The sequence below is a fragment of the Engystomops pustulosus genome, chromosome 4 (assembly GCF_040894005.1).
Source record: "Engystomops pustulosus chromosome 4, aEngPut4.maternal, whole genome shotgun sequence".
NCBI classification, from domain to species: Eukaryota; Metazoa; Chordata; class Amphibia; order Anura; family Leptodactylidae; genus Engystomops; species Engystomops pustulosus.
This window is the reverse complement of record NC_092414.1, coordinates 42,187,404-42,202,746: the sequence shown is the minus strand read 5'-3', so window position 1 is coordinate 42,202,746 and position 15,343 is coordinate 42,187,404. Positions and strand designations below refer to the sequence as shown.

Below are 15,343 nucleotides of genomic sequence, written 5' to 3'. Positions count from 1 at the left end.
GCTGTGCCTAGAGCTACCGACTGATGGCGGCATGCCCACGGATGGTAGTTCGGAGGAGGAGGTGGAGGAGGGGTGGGAGGAGGAGGAGGCATAGTAGGCCTGAAACACCTGGACCGAGGTAGGCCCCGCAATCCTCGGCGTCGGCAGTATATGAGCAGCCGCAGGGTCAGACTCGGTCCCAGCCTCCACCAAGTTAACCCAATGTGCCGTCAGCGATATATAGTTGCCCTGCCCGGCAGCACTCGTCCACGTGTCTGTGGTCAGGTGGACCTCGTCAGAAACGGCGTTGGTCAGGGCACGGATGATGTTGTCTGACACGTGCTGGTGCAGGGCTGGGACGGCACATCGGGAAAAGTAGTGGCGGCTGGGGACCGAATACCGAGGGGCGGCCGCCGCCATGAGGTTGCGAAAGGCCTCGGTCTCTACTAGCCTATAGGGCAGCATCTCCAGGCTAAGCAATCTGGAGATGTGGACATTAAGGGCTTGGGCGTGCGGGTGGGTTGCACTATATTTCCGTTTCCGCTCCAGCGTCTGGGGTATGGAGAGCTGAACGCTGGTGGATGCTGTGGAGGATCGTGGAGGCGACGATGGGGTTTTTGTGCCAGGGTCCTGGGCAGGGGGCTGACTATCAGCTGAAACAGGGGAAGGAGCAGTGGTGTGCACGGCCGGAGGTGAACGGGCTTGGTGCCATTTAGTGGGGTGTTTAGCATTCATATGCCTGCGCATACTGGTGGTAGTTAAGCTAGTAGTGGTGGAACCCCTGCTGATCCTGGTTTGGCAAAGGTTGCACACCACAGTCCGTCGGTCATCCGGTGTTTCCTTAAAGAACCTCCAGACTTCTGAAAATCTAGCCCTCGCCGCGGGAGCCCTCGCCACGGGAGCTTCACTACGTGACACATTTGGCGCTGATGCACCTGCTCTGGCCCTGCCTCTCCGTCTGGCCCCACCACTGCCTCTTCCAACCTGTTCTGGTCGAGGACTCTCCTCCGTCTCAGAAGCACTGTGTTCACCCGGCCTCTCAACCCAGCTTGGGTCTGTCACCTCATCATCCTCCGATCCCTCAGTCTGCTCCCCCCTCGGACTTCCTGCCCTGACAACAACTTCACCACTGTCTGACAACCGTGTCTCCTCATCGTCGGACACCTCTTTACACACTTCTTCCACTACGTCAAGAAGGTCATCATCACCCACAGACTGCGACTGGTGGAAAACCTGGGCATCGGAAAATTGCTCATCAGCAACCGGACAAGTGGTTTGTGACTGTGGGAAGGGTCCAGAAAACAGTTCCTCAGAGTATTCCGGTTCAAATGCCAAATTTTCCTGGGAGGGGGCAGACTGGGGGGGAGGAGGCTGAGGTGCAGGAGCTGGAGGAGTGCCGATTTCGGTGACATGGGTGGACTGCGTGGAAGACTGACTGGTGGACAAATTGCTCGAAGCATTGTCGGCAATCCACGACATCACCTGTTCGCACTGTTCTGGCCTCAACAGTGCTCTACCACGAGTCCCAGTAACTTCAGACATGAACCTAGGGAGTGTAGCTCTGCGGCGTTCCCCTGCTCCCTCATAAGCAGGTGGTGTCTCACCCCGCCCAGGACCACGGCCTCTGACCCCTGCAGTAGTTGGACGCCCACGTCCCCGCCCTCGTCCTCTACCCCTAGCCCTCGGGTTAAACATTTTGAAAATGAGAGTTATAACTTGTATTTTTTTTTTAACTTTTTTTTGTGTTTTTTTTGTTTTTTTTTGTGTTTTTTAGTTTTTAAAGCCAAACAATGCTATCCTATTGCTATGGCTATTTTCTAGCCAAGTATGAAAGCACACTGCTATGCCAGATGAGATGACGCTGAGTTATGAAAAAATAAACGTAAAATAAAAAGGAAATGGCAGACTGTGCCTAATTGAAATCCAACCCCTAATAAATTTTCCCACTTCGGTCTTTGCGATGGATATGTGCGTCACTAAGCGCTAAACACAGCGGTCGCAAGTCTCACTCCAAATTCCTGACAATTGGCTAGTATATGCACTGCAGCAAGGACAGCCACCAGCAGATCAACCAGAAATAAAATATATATAACGCTATTGTAGGCGTAAGTAAGCCGTTTGGATTCTCCTTTGGCTATTTTCTAGCCAAGTAGGAAAGCACACTGATGAGATGACGCGGAGTTATGAAAAAATAAACGTAAAATAAAAAGAAACTGCCAGACTGTGCCTAATGGAAATCAAACCCCTAATAAATTTTCCCACTTTGGTGTTTGAGGTGGATATGTGTGTCACTAAGAGCTAAACACAACGGTAGCAAGTCCCCCTGCAAATTCCTCACAATATGGTACTAGCTGCAAATAAAAAAAAAAAAAAAAAGTATAACGCTATTGTAGCCCTAAGAAGGGCTGTTGGGTTCTTGTAGAATCACTCCTGCCTAACACTATTCTAATAGAACACCCTAACGCTTTCCCTGACCAGCAGCAGCTCTCTCCCTAGCGGCATCCAGACACAGAATGATCCGAGCAACGCGGGCAGCGGCTAGTCTATCCCAGGGTCACCTGATCTGGCCAGCCAACCACTGCTATCGACGTGTAAGGGTACCACGTCATGCTGGGTGGAGTGCAGAGTCTCCTGGCTTGTGATTGGCTCTGTTTCTGGCCGCCAAAAAGCAAAACGGCGGGAGCTGCCATTTTCTCGAGCGGGCGAGTATGTTCGCTCATCTCTACTGCTGACCATCTCTTTTTTTTTTTTTTTTTTTTGCCACTTCCAGTTCACATGACCTGAGGTTTCCGCCCAGATTGTGCTTATATGAGCGCTGAGGGGAATGCTGGCTTTATTGGTTTGGGGGATTAAGCTGCCGCTGAAAATCACCTCCTGTAAGTACAGCTCTTATACCTACATTCTACCCAGCGCGTTAAGGGAGTGTCACCACTATACTTTTGCTAAATGTTATGATGTACTCCATTCACTAGACTACAGGCTACAATTAAGCACTAAAATACTAGGATTACTATCCAGCTTTTTGACGTTACCTATATGATAGAGGTTATGTATATACCTTAATTTTACCAATTTATTAATCTACTAACTCTTTGTAATGTTTTTCATGTATTTATTTATCTGTATTTTTATATTTATATTTATTTATTTTGTTTTTTGTAATCTCATATTTGCATATACCGTTAACTTTTGGCGACATATATATATATATATATATATATAATTTTTTATACATTGGTCTAATCCCCATCTATATGTCATTATATGTAATTCTGAATTTGGTTTTTGTAAATATTTAGATTTTATCCAATTGTACTTGAAGAAGGGCTGATTAGCCCGAAACGCGTCGACTATGGAATAAAGCATTTTAACCCTCTTGAAGACCCTTGTCCGAATAGCGCCGTTCCAGCCTTCTTTTGGTTTTCTAAACCACCCCTTCTGTCTACATAACCAGGAGGGTGGAGTAGGCCCAAGTCTGCCTCATCAGCCATGTCAGGAAATGTCTGGGACGGCAAAGCCACTGAACGGTATATGCACCAGTACGAGACACCGCTACTGGCCCCCATGATAGCTCTGGTTTAAATACCTTATTGGGGAACCCATCCCCCAAGCAGGTGGCTGATTTGCGGCCCTTCCGGTGCTCCGAGATGCTCTGACCTCACTTCTGGTCGCAGCCGGAAGTCGTCATCGGGCGCAAAGGACTCCTGGGAACGGAGCTCCTGGAGGTGTCACGCGTCCTCGCATAGGCCCCCGTCAGCCATGGAGAGGACCGAGCTCCGGATCGCCTAGGACCAGGGAGGGAGGGGAACTACAGCCTGCAATAGGCCGGCGTAACCCCGGTAAGACAGTAAAAAACGTCCCCCCCTCCCCACTTGGAGGAGAGGAAGAGCCTCTCTGACCTATCCCCTGTAGGGACAGGAAGACACTGGCGGGAGGATGCGGGTGGGAGGCTTTTTACCTCTCTGCTTCCTGTCCCTACAGAGGTCAAAGGGCATCCTCCAAGTGGGCCGTCATGGGGGACGTATTGGAAATAGTTGCTTATTTTTCATCTTCATATAGTATTGGAAGATTTCTAAGGATTAACTTTTTACATCTGTAAATTATGGACTCAAACTGGTAACAAAATAGGAAGCGGTCTCATTTTTATTTCTAGATTTTTTTGCAGTATCTGGATTGCATCAGTATGTAGATTCTCCCGTTGTTTAGTATTAATTTTTTACGCACTAAAATCCATTTTGGATCAGCTATATGTCTATATGTTTTTTTTTTTTTTTTTTAATAATAAAATACAGTATTTACATTGCATCTTTTAGCACATTCCATAAAAAAAAGTGACTAACCTACAATTATTATTACATCCAGATGCATTGATAAGTCTTCTGAAATACATTAAAGTTCAAACAGTATGCCCAACAAATATATCTTTTTTTTCCTTCCCCTTCCAACCACGTATTGATCCATACCCACTGGGGCTACAAAACAAAGAAAAAACAAACAAAAAAAACCCACCCCCCTCTCTCCTCCCTCACCCTCTGACAACCACACAGAACAGATAGATAAAAATACATCTGGTTTATTCTTTTTAACGTAATTGAATTTTTCATATTGTAACATTGTTATTGTCTGCCTAATCCAACTCTCCAAGGTTGGTGGTTTACCACATATCCAGTTACTCATGATACTCTTCCGTGCCCAATACAATAATTTGTTGATTGCTCTTTTTCTTATTTACTTTACGTGGATAGTCATCAAGCCCCAGGACACAAATTAGAGGATTCTTATCAATGTGTACTTCATACACCTATTCGATTTTTACTAGAACTATATCCCAATATTTCTGTATTTCCATACAGCTCCAATACCCATGGACGAAGTCCGCACCAGTATTTCCACATTTAATAGAAGAATTTCTATTCTTATTTTAGCCAATAAGAAAGGAGAATAATGAAGCATATTGACTATAAAATATTGAGTTAGCCGCAACTGAGCGGTAAAGGAGATTTAAAAAGTAATTGATCATTACTATTTTCCTTTTTCAATGGGGTAAAATTCACTTTCCCACTTCTCTTTTCTACCCTCGTAATCATCTTTATGCATCTCTTTTACAATAGTTTTGTATACGGCCAACACTAACTCTTTTCCCCCTTACCTGAAAAAACAGAGTCAAGTGGATTCACCTATTATTTATTTTAGCATTAGACCCAATAGCTTGTTTGAACTGCATATATCTAATTAGATCTCTGGATTACATATTCTTCTCTCAAATCATCAAATTCCCCAATATTAGCATCCACATATACATGGCCAAACTGATTCCGTGCCTCTTCCAAAATGTAGCTTCATTGAAAAAGTATAAACCACACAACTCAATATTAGCCCAGAGTGGTGTACGATACAGCCCCTGTACCTGGAATATTTCTTTCAGGTGGTTATATACCATATGAAACAAATATAGGGATGGGATTTTATTCTTAAATTTTTTAGTACCGTATTTTCCGGGCCATTAGGCGCACCGGAATATAAGGCGCATCAGTCCGATGCGCCTTATATATGGAATAATTCCATATATAAGGCGCATCGGACTATAAGGCGCAGGGTCCGGGGGCGTGGCGGAGGTCCGGGGGCGGAGCGGAAAGCCGACGAGAAGAGACGCGACGCGACGACGAGACCCGACGAGACGCGGCGACGCGGGGAAGGTGAGTGGGGAAGGTGAGGGGGAGGTGGAGGAGGGCAGCGGACCATACTTACAAAGGTCCCCGCTACCGGAGACAGCAGATCTCCAGCGGGAACTGCAGACCGATGCGGCAGAAGTTGTTTGTGCCACGTGGTCTGCAGTTCCCGCTGGAGATCTGCTGTCTCCGGTAGCGGGGACCTATGTAAGTATGGTCCGCTGCCCTCATATAGGGCGCACCGGACTATAAGGCGCACTTTGGATTTCCAAGGAAATGCAAGGCTTTTATGTGCGCCTTATAGTCCGGAAAATACGGTATATCCTGTTTTTAATATTTCATACAAACTATATCCTCTCCAACTTACTACCTCCCTAAATAGTTTGCCCAACCCACACAATTTGAGGTTCACTATCTTATTTACTTGGAAGGCCAGATAATAAGCTTTTACTGAAGGTATACCCATGCTTCTCTTGTCCAGACCTCTAATCATATGGACCAGCTTAATCCTTGGATGCTTCCCCCTCCAAACTAGATCTGTGAAAAGAGCAACTATTATCTTAAATACTTTCTTCCCAACCCACACTGGAGAGTTAGACAGTATATAATTAATCTTAGGCAAAAGAATGATTTTAATTAAAGCAATTCTCGCAGCGATAGACAGGCCCAAGCCCTTCCATACCTGGAACTTAGTTCTTGTTTCTTTTATAAGTAGCATTATATTATACTATCTTTGACATTTGAGGTTATATTGATACCAAGGTATTTAAAGAATTGGTGTGGATCAATCGTTAATGGAATTGGAGGCAATTCACTTTCATCAAATTGCATAGCTACTGATTTCTGCCAGTTAATTGTAATTCCCAATATCTCTCTAAAATCTTTGAAGATATCAAAGACCTTCCCCAAGGAGTCATAACTTCCCAAATACAAAATGGATATCATCCACAAACAGAGATCTTCTCACACCTCTCACCAAACCTAAATCCCTCTATCTCTGGGGAAGATCGAATTTTATCAGCCAGAGGTTCTACCATGCCCTTACTCACAAAAAAATGTTGACAAGGAGCCTGGCCAAGGACCCAGGATATAAAATTTCTATCCACCTCCTAATGGCAGGACCACCCTGTCTGGTGTCCTCTAAATATTGGCAAAGAGTGTACGTATATTATCCTGGGTCAATCTACCTTTCATAAACCCTCCCTGGTCCTCATGGACCAACTCTCCAATGACACTAGATAATCTTTTTGCTAGAATTTTTGCATCCGTTGTTATTAAGGAGTTGGGCCTATATGATTCCACTGCTATTGGATTTTTACCTTTTAATATCAATATTATCAAGGCCTCCTTCAGAGGATGGTAGCCTACCACTATCAAACGCCCTTTTGTATACTTTAGTTAAATGTGGAACCAATAATTCTGAAAATTTATCATAGGCCTCCAATGGAATGCCATCAAGATCAGATGCCTTCCCACCCCCCAGATGCAGCCACAGCTGACCTCACTTCTTCCTCCTCCAATGTATGATCTAACCAAGCCCTTTTCACCTCATCCAGCCTACTCTGGCCTGATGCCACAATAAACTCCTGTATTGCCGAGTCACCAGTTGTCCCAGCTGCTGCATAAACTTCTGAAAAATGATCATAAAAGACCTTTTTAATTCTATCCCTGCTACTAACTCACCCTCCTCATCTAATACTGACCCTATGAAATTTCGTTCTTGCTGACTCCTAATGACATTCGCCAATTTCTTCCCTGGAATTGCAAATTCAACCAAATTCTAGTAACGACACAGCCATTGATCATATTGGGCCTTTTCCAAAATATATATTTCTACTGCTTTTTTTGACACTCCTTTAACCCTCCTTGTCCCTGACACTTAAAGGCCTCTTGTTCGGCCAGCTTTATTTGTTCCCCAAGTGCCTTTTCCTTTGAGTTATGTTTTTTAACATTTTTTTTCCTTAGGAACATGGGATGCCTTTAAAAGCCTATTTTCAGGGGGCTAAGTTTTAACTCTACCATCTCATCGTTATCCATTGAGTTTATAGTAATAAATTCACGCAATCTATCCCTCACACTTTCCATGGAACCCAAAATTTGAAACCATCCATGCTTAATCCTTTATACCCTATTCTTGCGCACCCTTGGAAAATCACATATCACTAACAATGATGCATGATCTGACATACCTTTTGCTTCATAACAAATTTTGTGAATCAATGCCAAACTCGACCTTTTACCAAAACAAAAATCAGACGTGAAAACACATGGTAAGTTTGTGAAAAACATGAAAATTCCAGTTTATATGGATGACATTCCTGCAAGATATCCAGCCAACCAAATTTGTGTAATAGCATAGCAAATTTATAGTAATACACATATTAGGTGTGTATTCAGCTCACCCAAAACGGAAATCACAGTCCTCTGGTATCAGCCTCGGTGCACGTAGTGGAAGAAACAGCCATATAATCCAAAGAAGGAAAAGGTAAGGAATACTCAGCACTCACGAGAAGCCATCAGGGTAAATATAAAAGCGGAATTCTTCTTCATTAGCATCTCCGAAACAATACAGTCTTAATGTGCAAACGATCGACGGGTTTCGACAATGTGCGTCTTAGTCATGATCTGATAAGACAAGTCTTTTTACTGTACTTAAAACCACCTGGGTTGGTGACGCGAGCTGGCAGCAACCCATATATAGAAACTTGTATATAAAAACAATTGCATATTGGGACATGTTTTACAAAATAAAGGTGATAGTTAACATTAACCGAGGGGATTACGCTGGAACCGAGAGACAACATATTGCACAGGTCATCACCACATTCATGTACCTAAATTCAAAGAAACAATAACTTGATCTCAGGTAAATATTTGTTGATTTATGTATTGCACCCATACCATTCATGATCCCTGTATGTAACTATATTAAAGGAACAAAAAGCATAGACCATAGTCTACATGTTCACAAAATCGATTATTATGAATATATATAGAAAAGAAACTATTAAATACAGATGCAGTGACTTAGCGCTCATCCTACGATCGTGGGTGTCTAACCTGTCAAATGGCGCGGTCAGCACGACCGTGGCATCTAACTTGCCTCTGGGGGGGGGGGGGGGTGTCTATCCCCCACGATGGGGGCGTCGATCGCTGCTATGGCATCTCTGGGGTCCGAACGGATAGCGTCTCTTATGGATGACGTCATCTTACTGGCACAGTGCCAGCCTATGCATGTGCTTATGCACTGCTTATACCCTGCAATACATGAGTATTGCAGGATATTATCATGAACAAGCAGATGATTGCTTGTTCATGTCCCATGGTGGAAGTAGCAAAAAAAAAAAAAAGAAAAGAAAAGAAAAAAAAAGAAAAAAGTAATAAAAATCACTAAAAATGCCCTTAAGCCCCATAACATACAAAGAGACATAAGCCAAAATAAAAGTCTAAATCATAACAAAAACCCCACTTATATAGTATCAGCTCGTAAAATAAAAGTAAATCATTACTGAACTCGTACGATGAACGCCGTTAAAAAAAAAAAAAAAAAAACTGCTAAAAACCCACCAAAAATGATCATTTTTACCTAATCAATCTTACTAAAAATGCAATAAAAAGCAATAAAAGAATAAAAAACATATGTACTCCAGGATGATTCTGGTGCAAAGTACAACATGTCCTGCAAAAAACAAGCCATCAACCAGCTCTGTTGCCAAAAAAGTAACAATGTTATGCCACTTGGAAGACAATGATGCAAAAATGATAGATTTTTCATCACATTACGGTTTTATTTGACAAATTTAGTAAAACGTAAGAATATATATTCATGTCTGGTATCCCCGTAATCGTATCGACCCATAGAATAAAGATTATTAGGCCAAATGGTGAACAAAAAAAAAAAAAAAAATCAAACATCCAGAACAGAATTGATGCATTTCTACTCCTGCCCTCAAAAACGAGTTTCTAAATTTTAAACAATAGGGGATACTAACCCCAAAATGGTAACACTGGAAAAAGTTTCTCATCCCGCAACAAAGAAATTCCGTCACATGGCCCCAATAATGGAAAAGCAAAAATTTTATAGCCTTCAAAAGGGGCCAATGAGGTAACTAAAATCTTGGCAGCTGCAGGTCCCTCCTTCACTTCTGCGCTTTGCTGTGCACCCATAAGTAACGGCCCCATGTGGGGGGTCTCTGTACTCAGGAGAAATTTTAGAACAAATTCTATGGTGGGTTTTCTCTTTTTAAGTTTTGGAAATGTATAAATTTTAGTGCTAAATGAACGTATAACCGGCACAATTTGACCATTCTAAATTTCCCCTCCATTTTGATTCAATTACTATGAAGATCTCAAGGGGTTAACAATCTTCGTAAAAGCCGTTTCTGATAGCTCGAATGGTGCAGATTTGAAAATGGGTTGGTTATATAGGGGTTTTTGATGCTGAATATGTAAAATTTCATTCAAAACTGTATTTATCCCCAAAATAGTCAATGCAGAAAATCCGGAAAAGCGATATTCAATTTGTAAGCTGCGTGACATCAAAATAAATTATCCAGACATTTCAAAAATTATGAAAATGTAAAGTAGACAAGTGGGAAATGTTATTCAGCAACTTATTTAGGTGGCAAATCTATCTGCCTGAAAACGCAATGATTTCGATTTTTTTTTACAAAATTGGCCATTTTCATCATTTTTTCTTTTTTTTTGTAAGTAAACGCAAAACTTATCAGCCAAAATGTACCACTAAAATGAAGTAACAGTTTTCAAAAGTTATAACCATGCATGCATGCATGTCAGAATTAAAAAAAAAAAAAAAAAATTGGGCTGAGCCTTAAGCTACAAAATGGCTGCGTCCTTAAGGGGTTAAGTATAGTAAAAAGTTTTGTCTTATCAGATCATGACTAAGACGCACTGGGGGACACTTACTTAAAGTGTCGGTGTCTGCATTGGCTTTGTTACCGACCTGCTCTCGGAAAGAAGATACACATTTAATATTGTGGAGCTGTGCAGAGACATTTCTGGCGCCGAAACCATTTTCTGTCCCTGGGACCAAAATCTGTCCCGAGCACCAGTAATGTGTCCAACAGTCCCTGCTAGACCAGTTTTCTTTTGGTCTACTTTCCGCCAGTTTACAGCGCCCAAAAAGGGCTGCGACACATATTAATTGTGTCTGAGTTTCCACTCCGCCAAAGCCACGCCCCTTTTCGGAGAAGAGTCGGAGCAGACGGAAAAAGTCATTTTTTCTGGCGCCACTAGCTAATAAATAGGTCTGAGAGCAGAACATGTGGTGAGAGCGCCACAAAACTGGCGGAAACGCCATAGTAAATGTCCCCCACAGTGTCGAAACGCATCGATCGTTTGCACATTTTTCCTTGAGTGCGGAGTATTCCCTACCTTTTCCATAGCAAATTTATTCACACTGACCATCCCTCTCCCTAAATCTACCAGATTTATCAAATATTGCTTCCAAAATATTATTAAAATCACCCAGTATGAATCATAGTGCATCTTGCTTGTACAGTAAAAAGTTATGACTTTTATATACAATCTGTGAATTGTATGGAGGAGGAACATAAATTGAAGCTATAATAATCACCTTTTCATACAATGACCTATGAATGACAAATCTACCTTCCTCATCTATCAATGTTTTCTTTACTACAAGAGGGATATTTTTATGCACCACTATAGATACACCTCTAGAATAGGAGGTATGAAATGAATGATATGCCACACCTATCCATCCCTTCCCTAATACCCTTGCAGTGTTGTGTATTAAATGAGTTTGTTGCAAACAAATAGTTGCTGGCGAAATTTTTTTTTAATAAATTTAAAACCGCAATTCTCTTTAACCTGTCTCCCAGGTCTAACATTCCAGGAAAGAAGTTTCAGCTGAACATGTCTACCTTTTGCGGCCCCCTTCATATTTTTATATGACACAGATGCCTTATCCAGACCAGGACGGGAAGAATTACGGATACTAGCCAAGATATAAATTCAGTTGGTTTACCACCACCTAGACAAATGCTTAATATAGCAAACATATCTTAAATTACCAACAAGACATGTACTAGCAAATATTACAATGTGCCATTGGTTGCAAATTCTTGTCCCGCTCCAACAAATATATTAATATCCCCCACAATAGACACTTTATTTGCTTAAAACCAAGGATGTTTTAATATGCACAGGATTCTGCATACGACCCGGACTACGAATAACCAACCATAATAGAATAGATACAACCTAACCCAGATATCGGGGGTTCCAACAGTGGCTCTTAAAGCACTAAGAAGCTGTATATAAGACCACCATTACAAAACATCATCATATCCAAACATTATTGGGTTTCCCAGTGCTAAGGGCCTCTTAGTTCAGATTTTTTTTTTTTTTTGCCTTCTGATCCAGCAGGTTTAATTGTCCACAAGTTCATGAGGTTATCCGCAGGATAAGAAATGTCTGCCTTAGAAAAGACCAGGTGGTATCATAAAGATCTCAATAAATGCATGCAAGATATATTTAAGCAATATGTTGCAAAATGCTACCATTTACACATTTCTCACTCACATCTACAGATTTTGCTCAAATTATTACACCCCTGTTCGCACTTTCCAGCAAGTGTATTTATCCACAATGCTCAAGATGTCAACCAGTTATTAAAGAGTACTCGCATCTACAATTGTTGCTAAATTTATTACACCCCTATTCACACTTTCCAGTCTTCTGATCCAGCAAGTGTAATTTTTTTCCCACAAGGTTCAAGATGTTATCCACCAGATAGAAAACAAACAATACTTTGGTGCAGATCGGATCAGGGGGTATCACAAAAACCTTGACCAGTGCAATAACATATATTAAAGCAAGATATTAAGGAGTACTTGCATTTACCCCTTTGTACATCGCATCTGCAGTTATTGTCATTATTACACTCTTGTTGCAGATTTTAACTGTCTGCTGGCCTTTGTGGATAACCTTGGATTCAAAGTTCACATAAATCCCACTCAGCCAAGAATAGACCAAAGTCAGAGAAAAGAATAAATTATAAATCTCTCCAGAGATAAGCAGCAAAAAGTGAGTGCACATAAATGGGTTTATACTCACCTGTTGATGATTACTCCAGCTTATAAATGGCAAGGCTAGCCTCCAGATGTAAGCAAGATTTCAGCGCCGAACCTGCAACCGCATGCTAAACACTCGTGCTTCATCCGAACCAACAAAACTTCCTAGTATGCACCAAGTTCCTCATATATTCACCCGACCTCTCCCACATCATTGGATACTTCGCTTCACTCCAGGCCACTGGCTTCCACAAGGCGGGCAACAACTGTATGTGTCTATTTAGTCACGTACTTCATAATATGCATGTTCACAGTGGCTCCAACTGGGATTGCACCATCCCTCTGTTTTTTCACTCCTTTTGCTTTCAGGTATCACGATCTAGCCCCGACTAGGCCACAGACTAGCCCAAACAGCAAGCACATGTTCCTCCTTCCACACACCAGGCCTCAGAAAACAGGCCACATAGGAGTGTCTTAGCTCACACATCTCTTCTGCATGTGTCTGATTAGGTGGGGGGGCGGAGCCTACTGGCTATGTGACACCATCACACTCCCATGCTTCTCCTCCTCCGAGAATCGACGTTCTCTACTGAGTCTGTTTTTAATGGCATTTTTTCTGGTCATTTTACCCACTGGTTAGCTTAGACACCAATGATTTAATTCAAACATACAGAATGCCCCCCCTTCAATTAAAATTTACAGGATGTTTAGAATTATAAGTCAGACATTGATGTAGAGGGAGCTGCCTTACTAATCATAGTATTGGAGACATTGGGGCAATTTTACTTACCCATCGCGATCCCCGAGGTGCACTGTCCGCCGAGCATTCGGAGCTGCTGCGATTCACTAAGATCGTGCGTCCAATTTACTGCATGTGTAGCTTCCCCGCTGAGGTCCGCCGGAGTTCACCTTCTTCTTCCTGGTGCATGTAAGTGCATGGCTTGTAACACAATTTTGAATGTTAAATCCTGCGCGTTGTCCGAATCCGTCGGATCGTCCGACGGCCCGCCCCCCGACTTCTGTTGCCTGAAAGCCTTCGCCGATGTGCCAAAATGTGAACACGTGTGACAAAAAGCCCTTCTAAATGCGGCGCACATCAGAAATTGTGGGATATTCTATAGATAGAGCGGACCCTTTGCTTGATAAATCAGCCCCAGTGGGGCTCATATACAGTCTGAAAACTCCTTATTGCCCATGGCATCCAATCACAGCACCCCTTTAAAATATTCATGAGCACTGGTAAAATGAAAGCTGAGCTGTAATTGGTTGCCTTGGGCAACTAGAAATATTCTGACTTTCAGACAGCTTGATAAATCTGCCCGATTGTTTTCCCTTTATCACCCTAAAAAACATAGTTGCATATTTTGCACTGTTGTTTCCCTGGCCAGCAGAAACTCCTTACATCATATGATTCACAAGTCAACAAATGTTGCGGCTGTCAATGACATGATTGTGTGAATGTGGCCTCAGCCATACATAATACTAGACTCACAGTTCAGTCTTCTCTGCCATGTCTAGCAATGTCCATGTGGAGCCTTAGGGCGCGGTCACACGTACCGCTAAGCGTCCGTCATAACGCGACGCTAGTGCACAGGGGGAGGTCCTCGGCCCGAACGCACATGCGTTTCGGGCGTTCGGGCCGAGGACCTCCGCCTGTGCGCTAGCGATGCGTTATGATGGACGCTTAGCGGTACGTGTGACCGCGGCCTTAAAGTCACAATCTTGTCATAAATCTCTCTCAGCATAATAGAGGGGGAAAAAGCAGTATACACTGACATCCATTGCCATGATAGTTGTCCAGTGTGGGAGAAGGGAGGAGATAAGCAAGCAGAAATGTTCATGTAACGGTTTGGCTATTAGCAAACATCATGCTACTAGGCTTCTTGTCTTGTGTCAGTCATGTGCTTATTAGGCAGTAAGGTAGAACTAAGGTTTCTTTTTTACATTTCCCAGGTGATCTTGCATGCCATTTAAGGCCGCGGTCACACGTTCTGCTAGGTGTCCGTTCATAACGCGATGCTTCGCACATGGGGCAGTCCTTGGCTCAATCGCACATGCGTTTCCAGGGAAACGCATGGGATCGGCTTATCAATCACATTCGTTTCCCTGGAAACGCATGTGTTTGGGCCGAGGACCGTCCCCTGTGCACTAGCGTTGCGTTATGAACGGACGCCTAGGGGAACGTGTAACCGCGGCCTAAGGCTCCACCTGATCTGCATCTTTCCTAGATGGGTTGCCTTCCAAGGTAACAAAAGAGGTGTGGTTTTCCTTGTCCCATCTAGGAAAACTTATTTGCATGTTTACCAGAATTCCCTAGTGAAGAATTAACCCCTTAAGGACACAGCCAGTTTACAGATTAAGGCTCAGTCCCAGTTTTAGTATTCTGACTTGCATCGCTTTATATGGTTATAACTTTTGAACTCTGTTTTTGCCCCACATCTTGTACTTCATTTAAGTGGTAAATTTTGGCTGCTAAAATTTGCATTTATTTACAAAAAAAAGAAAAAAATGAATTTTTATAAAAATTTGCCATTTTCAAAATCATTGCATTTTCATAGATTCACCACCTAAATAAGTTGCTGAATAACATTTCCCATATGTCTACTTTAAATTTTCATAATTTTCAGAATTGACTAT

At 42.6% G+C, this 15,343-nt stretch overlaps 1 protein-coding gene across 1 annotated transcript in view; it reads right to left on the bottom strand.

The window, feature by feature from the left end:
• Positions 1-13,202, bottom strand: part of HBEGF (heparin binding EGF like growth factor) — a 169,693-nt gene extending 156,491 nt beyond the window's left edge. Inside the window, exon 1 of the mRNA XM_072145791.1 lies at positions 12,750-13,202. The gene's annotated coding sequence lies outside the window, so the exon portion shown is untranslated. The remainder of the gene's footprint in view (positions 1-12,749) is intronic.
• Between the last annotated feature and the right edge of the window lie 2,141 nt (positions 13,203-15,343).